This window comes from Lissotriton helveticus, chromosome 1_1 (assembly GCF_964261635.1).
Source record: "Lissotriton helveticus chromosome 1_1, aLisHel1.1, whole genome shotgun sequence".
Lineage (NCBI taxonomy): Eukaryota > Metazoa > Chordata > Amphibia > Caudata > Salamandridae > Lissotriton > Lissotriton helveticus.
In genome coordinates this window covers 1,175,700,757-1,175,715,351 of record NC_136057.1, presented here as the reverse complement: position 1 = coordinate 1,175,715,351, position 14,595 = coordinate 1,175,700,757, and the positions used below count along the sequence as shown (strand labels likewise).

The window sequence follows — 14,595 nt, the reverse complement described above, 5'->3', positions numbered from 1 at the left end:
GAGAGCTGTACAGAAGCTTGAGAAACCAAGTGCTCACAACCAATCACGTACGGCAAAGCATCTTGTATTTGTAGTGGGAAAGCGTATTAAGATTTAATTGGTTGTGAGCACAGTCATCGTGATTAGCTAGTTGAGTTCTCATTGTCCATTGGCTGTTGGCCCCAAATGATTGTCCCGCGGACTAGGATTGCCCAAGAAAATGCTTGCCACTTGATCATTGGTTGTGCTAATCCAGACAGTGCACGTGCCCCGGCATAGAATTTGCTGCACGTACCTATCTCTGACAGTGGGCGGGCTCCCTGATTTTTCACTGGGCGATTTTGCCCATTACCCCAGTGAGTTGGCGCTTGGACTGAGGCATCTGGAAATACCCATTTGATCCGCGTAAACTAGGTGGATGCTGGTGAGTACTCTATTTGTTAAAGCAGTAGTCTAACGCCGCTGCAGCAGAAACTACTCTAACGCCACCTGAAACCGAGAGCCACTCGGCCTCTGCACACGTCAGGAGCGCGTCGCCCTCTGCGCCCCTCCGTTCCTCCCTCAGAGCACAGTGGCTCTGCCCCTGGACCCAGGCCCCACCCTGTGCCGCCACCGCAGAGTGCCACTTGTGTGCGCAGGACGCCGGCCGACTGGTGAAAGTCGGGGCATACATCCCACCACGGGCCACCCCTACTGCGTAGGGCCGCTGCGAGGGCGGTGAGTGTGATGAGTAGGGCTTCCTCCAGCTCCGCACCTACTCGTCTGCGGAACTAACCTCCCTAGGCTCTGCACCCATCCTTCCGCGAGGGGCGGGGCTTAGCTGCACCCTGGCTACCCACCTCTGCTCGAGCCGGGATGCTGCTGCTCGTGGTTGATTCCCGCTCAGAGGGTATCATGCAGGTGCTGTCAGTGATCTGTAACAACCTCTTGAATTACGTTGGCCGTTAGGGGACGTTTTCATCTGCTTTGGGGGACCTGTGTTTTTATGTTGGCTTCCTCGCGCTTTGTTCTCGCTATGTAATTTTGTTACTCTTCAAATATCCATTCTGGAGAAAAAATAATTTCGCTGCATAGTTTTATTTAGTTGCACAAACGTGTAACGTGTTTGTATCCACTTCATTCAAATTTAGTCTAAGAGAAGTATTTGTCATTTAGTAAAAACTATACGGTCAGTGGAGTAAAACTTGAGTGCTCTTAAGGAATTATACATGTAAACATCTAACTGTCTCTTACCGTTCCTTGGTGCATCCGTACAAGATGACCGTGGTAGGAAATTGGACACGTGTTATACACGTTGCTAATTTAGCTTCGAATTATTTTTGCATTGGTGCGTCGTACTAAGGACTCCTATCAGCAATACGGATGGATGTGGGTGGACCGCTGGACAATAGGAAGGCATGGTCTCTTATAATTTTTTTCAAAAGGGCACTGCTTTGTTTGGCAGGTATGATACATGTGGTGTTGTGGCTGCGCTTAGCACTGCTGCGCTATTTCGTTTCAAGTGTAGGCTTTCTGTCTCACGACTATGGAGCACTTGCACACCAACGCTTGCTATTGTCATACCAGGCAATCCTAAAAAGAGATCTGTTGATTCAAACTGAATTACTCTGAGCAAGTACGACCTACATCAAAACTCATTTCCATGCTTCCTAACGATGTGTGTACCCCCCCTCCCCTCCAAGCTGCTCCTTGTGATAGAGCGCGCAGGTCACCCGACTCAGATTACCATACTTACCTAGGCCCATAAACAACATGTGATAAGATTTAATCCGATAACCTGTGCATTTACTCTAATCAGTGATTTATAAATTTCATTTAGGACCTGTACCATTGACTTACCAATCCTCGTCATCGGTCCCTAAAGTCCTAAGGGATCAAAGGAGTTAGAATAATAGGTAGAATAATAACATTTGCACTCATAAAATAACCACAACTCGGGAAAGGTTTAAACTCTTTATCTATAATCTTTAAAATGTCATAATCCAAGCGTTGAACAATAGAAAATTCTCAATTAGGAAAATAACGATTAGAATGAAAATATGCAGAGTTTTTATAAAGCAGTCTTCACGCATTTGACGAGAGTGGGAAAAGAGAAGGAATCAGAACAATAATATACGACAATATGCAAATTTTTTATCATTTAACATTAGGGTGGGTAGAGTGAAGGAAACAGAACAATGACATACCCACATTTTATATTTACCTAGAATGGTGTGAAGAACTAACCCTGGCCATGGGTCAGTTTAGAGGACAGAACCCCGAAAGTGCAGGCACCTTTAAGGCAGGCAGGTGCAGGCACCTTTAAGGCAGGCAGGTAAAGATCAGAATCAGGACAGGTAAAGCCAAATTGGATCAGGACAACCACAGGCTAAGACCGGCACCCGCAGTTAAAGTTGCAACGCCTGCGTTACTCCCTCTCTGCAGCTAACAGCCAGAACCAGCAAGAGTTATCAATTTCTCCGACAAAGTGCTTCGCCAGCACTTCAGCTCTCAAACCCCGATCTGGGTTTCGAATCTTCTGACAGAGGGTTCCGCCAGCACCTCTGCTCCCTATCACCTATTGAGTGCATTGGGTCAGTGACAGGTCAGCTATTCAGACAACCTAACTAGCTAAGCCTACCCTAGTTATACTATTTTCCAGGTCAGTTTACCACCCCCCCAATGTTGCAAGTGTAAGGATCCCCAATTTTGATTGGACAAAAGAATGAGGAGAGGTCATCACACCATACCAAAATGAGACTTTTTGAATGAATATTAACGTTTGCGTTCCTGCCCATCATTTTATTTTCCCACGTATGTTTTATTCCACCCGGCAGTGAATGTATCAATAATGATTACAATGTAGTCCATATTTTAGTTCAACTTCTTTCACAGGCGTCAGGAGTTTACGTTCCCATGAACATCTTCTAGCAAGTCAGGAGTTGGCCGGGTTTCAATGCCAGTGCTTCAGGGTTTGTGTTTCTTCTGCGCAGACGCAGTTTCTTTCAATATGGAGTTCAGCGATAGGAGTCAGGCCCAAAATGATTTACATGTAAGAATAGAAAAGAAACAGTTTGAGAACACGGAATAAATGAATGGACTGTATACCACTTGTCTCTATTCTATTTCCATTACTTTATTTTAACTATTGCATTAGGAATTAGGCAGAACAAACAGCTTAGCAAAAGCAGCAGTGCAAGCTTCATGCATGAGGTAACACAGAGCAGCCATCTTAGTTTTAATGCGCAGAAGCGAAAGTTTCCATCCAAGCAGAGAAAGACGTCACATGAGTATGACAGACGCATGCGCAGTAGGAAATCCCGCGTAGCAGCGGTCATTTTTAGTGCAAGCAGATTATCGTTAGTAGAAACACATATGCAAGCTTCTTCTAGATACCGAATGATTTTGTGAAATGCAATATTAATAAAACAAACATGTTGGTTAGCGCATTAACTTTATGTCGAGAGGACTGAATTCAAGCAAGTCGCATTACGTGCGAATCCTTGCTCCTTCACTTGTCGGGTACAGCAGTCTCTGCTGTGTCAATATCAGTAGGCGCACATGGTACTAATTGAAGAAATAACATGTATTTTCTGACATACATGGGTACAAATCACAATACTCCTCATGCTAAATTTCTGTGGATTGGCTGAATTGAGATTGGGGTCCTTCCTTTATTTGTTTTTTCAGAGTGCGGAACTGTCATTATTATTTTAATGCCACCCAACAGTCACAACCACCACCTCAAGTAGGTATTGCGTGGGATAGGTGGGACTTTTCATGAAATTCTGTCAGTAGGTTGTACACGTGTAGCAGAGATTTGTTTATCAGCAGCTTAGAATATCCGCAATGCCACCGTGGTCTTTTCAGACTTCTATGTTATGCCAGATTTTTTGCATATCCCCATTTAGATAAATGTTATCTTAAAATCTGGGATGGATTCGGCCCTCAATGACCGACTTTGGAGAACCCTGAACTACAGCATCCATTTTTTAAAAACAAAAGTCAGTTAAAAGTTTGTTTTATTCTGTTCATGTGATCATCCTGTCTTCTTTTAAAACAAATGGCTGTTTGTCCTTTCAAGCTAGACACCATTTAGCGAGACTTTTGGCTAAGTAATTTAGTGCTTCCCTGATGACACGGAGAATAGTAAAAAAAAAAAATCGAGATGGGTCACAAAGCGGAAATGTGGCTAGAGCTTCTGACTTTGGAACCCGGGGACCCAGGTTAAAACCTTGGTCTCAAATCCTTGTACGTTTTTGAGCTAATCACTTCAGCTCCCCGTACCCAAACTGTGAAATGTTTGTGTAATCTCAACTCGGTGTGCATATCTTATAGATTGCCTCCCAAACCCCCATGTAATGTAGAACACTTTATTGCTTCTTAGCTACGTTAACACTACACCCGTACTACAGAAGAGACTTGAGGATTTGTCAGAAAAGAACACGTTGTTCTTTGCATATCATGTCTGTTTGAAGGGGATTGATGTCTAGTCCCAATGCCCAAACATTTGTATGTTAATCTTTCCAAATGCTATCTCTTAAATTCTTTGAGAAGAACTAGTTGAATAAATATAATTAAGTATGTCTTAATAAAAACGTTATGTAATAGAACAGTATATATCTGCTTGAAATTTGCTGCAGCACCTTAATCTAGGTAGGATATGTTCTATCTAGCCTGTCGCTGAAGAACCAATATCGAAACCTACCTTATGCACTACAGCTCCACGCAGCAATAACTCCGAATTTTATCTTGTAGTAAGTCTCTCTGTGACTTACTGTCTGCCATGCTTGGCATCACATTTTCGCTATTTTCGTGTAGCTGCTTAGTAGAACTACTATCGAGACTGCTAAAGCAGCACACTGGACCTTCTTGGATAGCTTTGCACTCATTCCTACTCTTCTGCTTTGGGAAGTGCTGAATGCCAAAGGCAGGGTTTGCCCCTGAGGAGGCTACCTAGTGAAGAGTACATTGGCACAGCTTTGTCAGCAAGTTTTCATGATCTATGCGTTGCCAAAGGTATTTTTTAAAATAAAATTGTAGTTACCAACCAGTGCTACAGTTGAGTATAATTGCTTGTTTGAAAGGACATTTTTTTATTTTTAAATTGTGCCATGTACAGGAATGGAGTAGCTGTTCCTTACACTATTAGTAATAGCTGACAGCATCTTTGGCATCCTATTCACTAAACGGTAATTACAAAAAAAATGGCAGCATCAAATATTTGGAGCTGATGTTTAGCTAGCAAGGTGTCTTCCAGACTGCACCAGTCAAGCTGCTTACATTTTTACAAGATTTATTTAAGTTGTACTTGAGTAGAAGCATGTTTTTTTCTGCAAGTTAGTTGAGGTGTGCAACTAAGAATTACCTTTAAAGTATGAAGGGCCTGCCCTGTAAGTCATAACACTATTTTGACAAGTAGAGCAAAATAATTATTTCTTCTATGAGGTACTAGGGTAAATAGTAACTGAAGATGGCATATTTTGTTTATTTCTTAATCCATTAGCTGTGGCGGCTATTCCGCCGCAGCGCTAAGGGGGAGGCGGGGCCGTGCGGCGCTCCCGTACTCATGACGGAACCGCTCCGTCACGGCCCTCAGGTGAGCTGTGCTTGTGACGGAACGGTTCCGTCACGGCTCACCCGCTCTTTAGAACGCTCAGCGCAGGCGCGGATGGCGGGCGTGACGGAACCGTTCCGTCACCAGTACAGCCCACCCGAGGCTCGTGACGGAACGGTTCCGTCATGAGCACGCAACGGGTTAAAGAACAAAATGACAGTGCAGAGAAAGAGTTGGGCACTAGTCGAAATATAGAGATACATTAGAGGTATAGTTGTCTGCTCGAACATTTACTTCAAATTTTCGTAATCCGCTGCATCTTCATTCGTAATCTGTCCTTTGTCAAAAATACTGAGCTGTTGAACATGAGCTCCTTTGCCAACACCTGGTTGCATGTGATTGCACAAAGGTATTCCTTATGCCAATTGGTTGGCGCAGTCACACTATTCTGGGATCCTGATGTAATGTTGGTGTATACCTTGCACCTGATCTAGCTGTTATTTATTACATGCTGTGCCATAATCGTGTTGTATACACTTCATAGTGGGACAAATTTAACAAAACAAGTAAGACAATTGCAGCAAAAGCCTTTTGCAGTTTCTTCTTTCTTTATCAGTTCAGCTACCATATGAAATCCTCTGCCGCCTTCAACACCGTCTGCCACAGCACACTACGCGCACGCCTCCACGCCGCAGGGATCCGAGTAGGCTCTGGATTTGACCACCTCCTTTCTCTCCGGCAGAACCCAGAGCGTCCGCCACCCCTCCCCCTCCCACACTCCCCCATACCGTTCCAAAGCCTCTGAGATATCTGTGGCTTACCCCAGGGATCCTCCCTCAGCCCGACGCTGTTCAACATTTACATGGCCCGCTTCCACACGTAGCCCGACAGCACAACCTCAACATAATCTCCTTCGCCGACGACATTCAGCTGATCCTCTCCCTCACCAAGGTCCCCATCACCGCCAAAGCCAGCCTCCACGAAGGAATGAAGGCCGTCGCCGACTGGATGAAGACCAGCCGTCTGAAGCTGAATTCGGACAAGATGGAGTTCCTCATCCTCTGCTCCAACCCTTCAGCCTGGGACGACTCCTGGTGGCCGACGGCACTGGGGGCAGCCCCGACACCCACCGACCTCGCATGCAACCTGGGAATCATCCTCGACTCAACGCTCTCAATGACCAAGCAAATCCACGCCGTCTCCTCCTCCTGCTTCAACACTCTCCGCATGCTCCGCAAGATCTACAGATGGATCCCAACAGATACAAGAAAGACAGTCACCCAGGCCCTTGTCAGCAGCAGACTCGACTACGGAAACGCCCTCTACGTGGGAGCCCCGACCAAGCTCATGAAACTACTACAACGCATCCAAAACGCCTTGGCATGACTGGTCCTCGACGTACCACGCCACGGCCACATCACCCCCCACCTGAGAAACCAGCACTGGCTCCCCGTCAAGCTCCTTACCCACGCACACAAGGCACTCCACAAGACCAGCCCAGCCTACCTCAACAGACGGCTCTCCTTCTACATCCCAAAAGCCAGCTCCGCTACGCCGACCTCTCACTTTCCACCATCCCGCACATCCGAAGGACAACCACCAATGGGATATCCTTTTCCCACCTTGCCACCAAGACATGGAACACCCTCCCACTGAGCCTACGACAGACCCAAGACCTGCTGACCTTCAGGAGGATACTCCAGACCTGGCTGTTCCATCAGTAGCGCCCAGCGCCATGAGACCCTCGCGGGTATGTAGTGCTCTTTACAAATGATTGATTGATATAGGAATATATATATATATGATTCTGTGCCTTTCAATTGAAATGCAAAATTATATCCACTTTTGTTCAGATTTGCTTGTTTTAATTAATAGTAACGTCTTTTTTAGGTCTCGCCTGTCGATGCGCATGCGCATCGAGCTTGCGAGCCTATTGCGGCCTAACCACGCTTTAACTAACAAGCAAGGAATCGTGGCGATTCCTTGCAGTGCCCGTGACTTTTAAGCTCAATGCGCATGTGCATTGAGCTTAAAAGCGCGTGCACAGCCGCCCGCATTCCTCCGACACCTTTGAAGTGAAGCTTAGCTTCACTTCAAAGGCCCGGCTTCTTCACACCCACATGCCGCTCTCGCTCTCCCCGCTCTCACCGCTCCGCCCCCTCCCCTGCCCGCCGTGTGACCTCGGCTTACACTCACCCCTCCTTTCTCCCCTTTAGGCTGCTTTCGGATGCTTTGTTCGCAGCTTGTTCTTCTAGCCACTACAGTTAGCCTAGCGCCGCACCATCACCCACCTCTGCAACTCCTCCCACAACACTGCCTGCTAAGTACACAGACTGTTCGCCGGTATGTGATGCGACTGCATTTCCTCTGACAGCGCCGCAGGGAGTTGTCAGCTGCTTCATGTTACTTTTGACAAATCAGGAGAGGATAAAAGAAACCACCAGTTTAAGCACATGCACAAGTAACTCTACGTTAAGTCTGCCCCACCATCCGTTCTTGATGCAGACAGAATAGTTGCTAAACATTATGTATGTGCTACGTACATAACTCTGCCTTATTAAACAGAATTCCATTTTAAATAGCGCTTGTTACAGTTGTACTAATGTACCATTAGTCTAGACGTTAATTCCATTGGCACAGCTTCTGGGAGCTCGCATTCCATCATCAAAGGCATCAGCCTCGCTCTGGCCTCACTTCTCCTCCCCCCTAATTGCTCTCACTCTCCATCTCTTGCCACACGCATCAGTAGGCAGCCCACCCCTCCCTCTCCATTTGTTTCTATTCCTACTGGTTTTGCAGCACTTGTGAAATCCTTCTGGTGGGTGATGCAAGCGAGGAACATACGTGGTGCACACTCAGCTCAGGCGCCTGGATTCCTTGCTGCTTGTGGCCTGGACGAATATATTAATTCTCCCATCTGGTAGTTATTGTTTGCTGTTCATTTTTTCGGGGGTGATGGGCTACGACACAGTGGACTTCTCTCTCTTTTTTTTTAAGGTATTAAATGAGAAGAAAATGTGTAGAGCAAGAATCGATCATCTAAAGGAATTTTTGCCCCAGCCGTGAACAGGAAATGCTAATTACCATACATCCCTCCAGAATCATTTGCGCACAAAACATCGTGTTTAGGAGGCTGACAGGTAATAGAGTACAGTTCGGAGTTTTGCTCCTGCTTTCTTATTGCCCATTGACACTGTGGTTTGCACACTCTGTCAATTTGTTTTTTATTCTACCACTGGGCAAAGTACCATTAGATGTGTGCTTAAAAATATCAGCAGTACTTATTCACTCGTGCACGGCTCGCTCTTGGATTTATTTTTATTGGCCATTAACTCTGTGGTTTGCGCACTCTGTCAATTTCTTATATTCTCCCATTAGGCAAAGTAACATGTGCTGTGGGCTTAAAAATATCAGCATTCGTTAATCACTCGTGCATGGCTTACTTTTTTTTATCACTTGTGTTTTTTCTCTCTCTCTCTCTCTCTCTCTCTCTCTCTCTCTCTCTCTCTCTCTCTCTCTCTCTCTCTCTCTCTCTCTCTCTCTCTCTCTCTCTCTCTCTCTCTCTCTCTCTCTCTCTCTCTCTCTCTCTCTCTCTCTCTCTCTCTCTCTCTCTCTCTCTCTCTCTCTCTCTCTCTCTCTCTCTCTCTCTCTCTCTCTCTCTCTCTCTCTCTCTCTCTCTCTCTCTCTCTCTCTCTCTCTCTCTCTCTCTCTCTCTCTCTCTCTCTCTCTCTCTCTCTCTCTCTCTCTCTCTCTCTCTCTCTCTCTCCCTTTCCTTCATTTACTCTATCTCCCCTTATTTCTCTCTCTCTTTGACTCCCCTTCATTTACTCTATCTCCCCTTATTTCTCTCTCTCTTTGACTCCCCTTCATTTACTCTATCTCCCCTTATTTCTCTCTCTCTTTGACTCCCCTTCATTTACTCTATCACCTTTATTCTTTTTCCTCTTGCTCTCTTTTCTCTCACTCATTCCCACACTTGACAGGACCATCAGTGGGCGCTTCTTACATACAGGTACAACAGAGCGCGCATCTCACACAGACAGGAACAGGGGCCACATCTCACACAGACAGGAACAGAGGATGCTTCTCACACAGACAGGAACAGGGGCCACATCTCACACAGACAGGAACAGAGGATGCTTCTCACACAGACAGGAGCAACAGAGGGAGCATCTCACAGACAGGAACAACAGGGGGCGCATCTCACACAGGCAGGAACAGGGGGCACACACGCAACGCCACTCTCACACGCCACTCATCCACGCAACGCCACTCATCCACGCAACGCCACTCATCCACGCAACGCCACTCATCCATTTGCAAAACGAAAAAAGTTAAACTCTTCTATTGCGAGACCTATTGCATTTTCAATGCTTGTTTTAGGTTATGCCACTGCGACCACTTTTGAAGTTGTAGCGAAGGGTAAAACAGGACTTCCTTGGAAGTACAAGATCAATCCGCATACTGTTGAATGCTACATGAAACCATGAGCAACTAGATTCTATTTTGTCATTGCACGCACTCTTTTTAAAGTCTGGTTGTGACAGCACAGATGTGTGAAACTGAACTTTTGATAGTGGTATACAAATAGTGGGCTTTGTTTCCGCCCCTTTTAAACATTGGCCTTCCTCAAACAGCATATTTCTTCTGCCTTTGACTTCAGACTTCGTCAGTCACATCTTGGCTTAGTCCACTGGAGCATTGCTCTCTCACTTGATGTTATTGACTGTTTCAGGGGTGTGGAGTTTAATAAAATATCTAGTTGTCCATGGAACAGGTTGCTTAATAAATCTACTTGTCCTGAAAAAAAAATCAACTTGTACCTTTAATGCCACGTAGTGCAGTGACAAATTATGGCAACAATTTCATTATGTAAACGCTCTGATATTGGCCTTTCTGATTTTATGCCATGGCTCATACTATAGCTGGGATTGAATGCTAGTAATTTCCTTTTTTTGCCACATATATGCAGAACTACATACTGAAGATGGAGGTAGCCTTAAGCAAAAGGTCAGGGGTTGTAATGGCTTTTTTGAGTCTCTGCAAACCTACTAAATTGCATGTTTTAGCCGTTTTTGCCAGTTCTTCTCTTTTCCCATACTAAGAAAGGTTGGACAATTACTCCTGACAATGGTAGAAGTAAAACTTCTTCCAGGGTTAGGTTTAAAAAAAAGTGGTTGGAGGGAAAGTGAACTAGCAAACACTCTGAAGATTCTCGCATGAGCGACTCTACACCTGCATATTTGCTCGTGTTAAAAAGCAGCTCACAAATATTTTCTAGGAGTACAATTTCCTGTCCTACTTCTGTAATTTCTTGTCAATTCATGAAAGCTGCAAATCTGCACTAATGCAAGGTCATGTTTGATGGGTGCAGGTATGTGACTCTTAAAGAATTAGGCTCTTAATTAGGTCTGGAGTTAAGCAAGATTGTTTGTTTTTATTAAAGCGCACTCTCTCTCTTGCCTGGCTGCTGCTCTCTCCAATGGAGCATATCGGCTCACAACGTAGTTTTGTTCAGTGCCAGAGACTACTGTGGCAAAGTAAGCTTTTTGAGACCAAAAATTGTTTTTGCTTTTTTGCCGATGTTTGTTATAATGGTGAGGGTCTGGCAGTTACCACAAAATTTTACAAAAAAAATATCAGAAAAAGACATGCACTGACAAAACCAAAAGGCTGACCACCAATATCAGACCTATTGGCTTTGCCAAAGCTAATTTATTTTCCATTATCTGTTGAAACCGGTTGCACTGATTTTCCATTATGAATATTTTTTGGAAATACTAGCATGCATAAACACATTTTACTAAATGATGCTTCAAAGAAATATCACCTAAAATTTCACAGTAGTTAAGCAAAACATTTTGTGTTCTAGTTGCATGTTTTTATGAACATTTTTATTTTAAAAGCAAAGGATCATCAATCTTGCTTTCAAGCTTCTGAAGATATTTGCAATTAATTAGTGAGCATTCTGGGATCAATGTAGGTTGCCTAATATTGTTAAACTTTGTAGTGTGTACACATTGCTACACTGGAACCACTGTCAGTAGGGCAGTCCAAGCTTACATTTCCTTAGAACTCTCAACCTGATAAGAAAGGCTTTATATTAATGAACCATAAATACAAGTTCAAACAGCATTAACGTATGGACGCAAATATTACCTTCACTCCAGACAATGCCCTTTTCTGATCATAATGTGGTACTGTAAACTGGCAACCAAAGGGTTTGAACTGCAGGGGGTTGGGCCTACCTGTCAGAAGGACAAAATCAACATGAAAACTGTGAGCCCTTGACCCCCACACAGTATATCCTGGGAATTGAGCTATAGGAATCCCAACCCCTCTTTTTGTACGTTCGCTTCAACCTCAACTTGAATGTTTGCATAGATCTTCATGATGGCCTGCTTAGTATCTGTACCATTTTCCTTTAGCTCCTGCTGACTCCATTTCTTTTTTTCCCCCTTAATTATCTGTGCATTCATAGATGTCCACCTTCTCATCTCTCCCATTGTTCCCCCTTAATCCCTATCTGCTCCTAGTTGCCCTCTGCCCAATACCCATTCTACTTCGCCCCTCCCTCCTTCCAATGTGTGCTTCTTGTCGACCCAACACCAGGCTGTCATGACCTCTCATTATTCAAAACACCCTTCCTCTTTCCATACATAGGCTTGTACCAACCTCTTCCTGACACTCTTGAGTTCTCACCCCAACCCCCTTTTGCTTTCTGTATACTTCATTCCTAGTGGCTTCTAATGCCAGCCTCTGGGACTTGATATCTATTTTTTTCCTTTACCGTGTATGCTGAGGGATTGCTTGCCTTTAAATTTCAATCTTGCTTTCCATGTAAAAAGGTCTTAAGGCAAGGAATCCATCATAGTCCTTCCTTTTATTCTTGTGTTATAAAAACTGATGAATGACTTTAAGAATGCTCTTATGCCATCTGACATTTATTTGAAATAGAAACAAAAACAGAACTGTATTGAAGGGAAGGGCGGCCTTCAGTACAGTCTGCCTTTTTGTTTCCATGTCTGGCTTTAATGTGCTTGCTCTAGATGTTTTAGCACATTAAACCTAGTCTTGTTTGCTTCACAAACGCTTGTTCACTCAGTGACCCAAACCATTGAAAATATATTCCATGGTATTGGACTCTTTTGTTTGCTCCATCTCTTGAACTCAACACATTACTAAAAACAAGCATTGAAAATGCAATAGGTCTCCCCTTTGATTAAGTTAAAGCCATTTGCTTTGCTAATGGTATTGTATAGCAACGCAAACAGCTTTAACTTAATCAAAGGCGAGACCTATTGCATGTTCAATGCTTGTTTTTAATAGAGCTAAACATGGTTTACAAAGCTACCACGGGCACTGCGATGCGTAACATCCTGCCTCAATGATCCCTTCTTTACGTTCTTAGGTGACACCAGGAGCATGTGGAAACTTATCGGTTGTCAGACAAACCTCACATCCAGACTGGACAAGTTTCCTTTCAGCCAGCCTCAACTTTTCTGTTTTACTTTCAGTTTAATTTTCTCACAGCTGATTCTGGCGGCTGAACATGGCTACCTCGGCTAAAGAAGCGGACAGCAAGCTGGACTGCTCCATCTGCTCTAACCTATTCTCGTTCCCCGTCACCCTTCCGTGCGGGCACACCTTCTGCATGGGCTGTCTCGACAAACACTGGAGCACTGGCTTCAGGGAGTACAAGTGCCAACGTGTCTTGCACTGGGTACAATAAGCCCAGGCTGAGCAAGAAAACTACCATCGGCAAACTCATGAAGAGGCAGCAGCCCAAGAGGGGCAACGGAGAGCTCTGGTGCCTGGACTGTGCTGGAGAGCGGGCAGATCACGTCTGCCTGACCTGCGACTATTCCTACTGCTTCACGCTCCTCGCCCCGCACCACAGAGGGGACCACGTTCAGCTGAGACCGCTTGGGGCGGAGGTGCTTTGGCTGTGCCAAGAGCATGGCCGGCCTCTGGAGCTTGACTGTCCGGTCCGCGGAAAGCCAGTCTGCTCCCCGTGTGCGGAGCACCAACATGCAGACTGCAAGCCGGTGCCCTTACAGCCGCAGCTGCAGACAGTGCTGGTGAGTGACTGCTGGTAAACGAGCCACCTCTCCCCCAAAGAACGAGGTTCGGGCTGCAACGATAAATTGGATTGTAGTGCGAGGTGTTAATAATTGCGTTTTACCAATATTCTTGTCACTCACAAATAGACTTGAGCAATTAGTTATATGTGCAACTTTAGAGTCAAACGCGAGCAAATACAAAGCACAGTAAACTTTCCAGTAGAGCCTGTTTCTGGATGAATGGTGCTTACTGTATTTGGCATTGTCGTCTGGTGAGGGCGGGGAGTATGAATGTTTATAATTCCATAGAATCGGATAGCCCTGACCACCTAGCTTATACAAGCGCTCCCCATTGCCTTGTCCTCCCCGTGACCCTCTGAGCTCCGTGCCTGCTTCACAGCTGTCGTGAAGACTTTTCTTATCTGCTTGTTAAATAAACAAGCAGATAAGAAAAGTCTTCATGACAGCTGTGAATCAGGCGAGCCAGTCCGGCAAAAAGCCAAAGGGAGGCAATGAAAAACCCGCCTTTCCAATGGGAAGCCAGCGTTTACCATAAACGCTTACGCTACCCAATGGAAATGAGGGGCGGTGCTCGAGTCCCCTTCTTGAAACTGACTAACTATAGCTCTCGCAGGCGAGGAGCGCATGCGCGCTCCGCCAGCCGAGACCTAATGAATGGCATATGGCAGTTATGGGCTTTAGTAAAATCATGTTTTCTTCCTTTTAATCATGAACTCCCAGCCCACTGAAATTTTTAAGGCCTGGGGCAAATTTATTTTCTTTGAGCACAGCGAGAACCCACCTTAACATGCACCTTTTTGGAAAAAAGCATAAGCTATTCATTTGAAAGGAATGGAGTGGAAATAGGCATAGGATTTGTAGCACTGTCATGTATCGTGTAACTTATTTAGATTTACTTGAAACTTGTTTTAAAGGTACATGACCAGATGGTGTGTGATAAGAGCTTGCATGTGCCAGGTTCTAGACCCATATCCTTGGTCTGTTAAAATAATTATT

The 14,595-nt window shown here is 45.0% G+C and overlaps 1 protein-coding gene across 3 annotated transcripts in view; it reads left to right on the top strand.

Moving 5' to 3' along the window:
• The first annotated feature begins 244 nt into the window (after positions 1-244).
• ZNF800 (zinc finger protein 800) overlaps positions 245-14,595 on the top strand; it is a 230,245-nt gene continuing 215,894 nt past the window's right edge. The window contains exon 1 of one of the 3 annotated variants that reach the window (XM_078679098.1): positions 245-403. The gene's annotated coding sequence lies outside the window, so the exon portion shown is untranslated. Of the gene's footprint in view, positions 404-545; positions 880-14,595 lie in introns of those variants that run through there. The other 2 variants (XM_078679100.1, XM_078679099.1) reach the window with 2 other exon arrangements.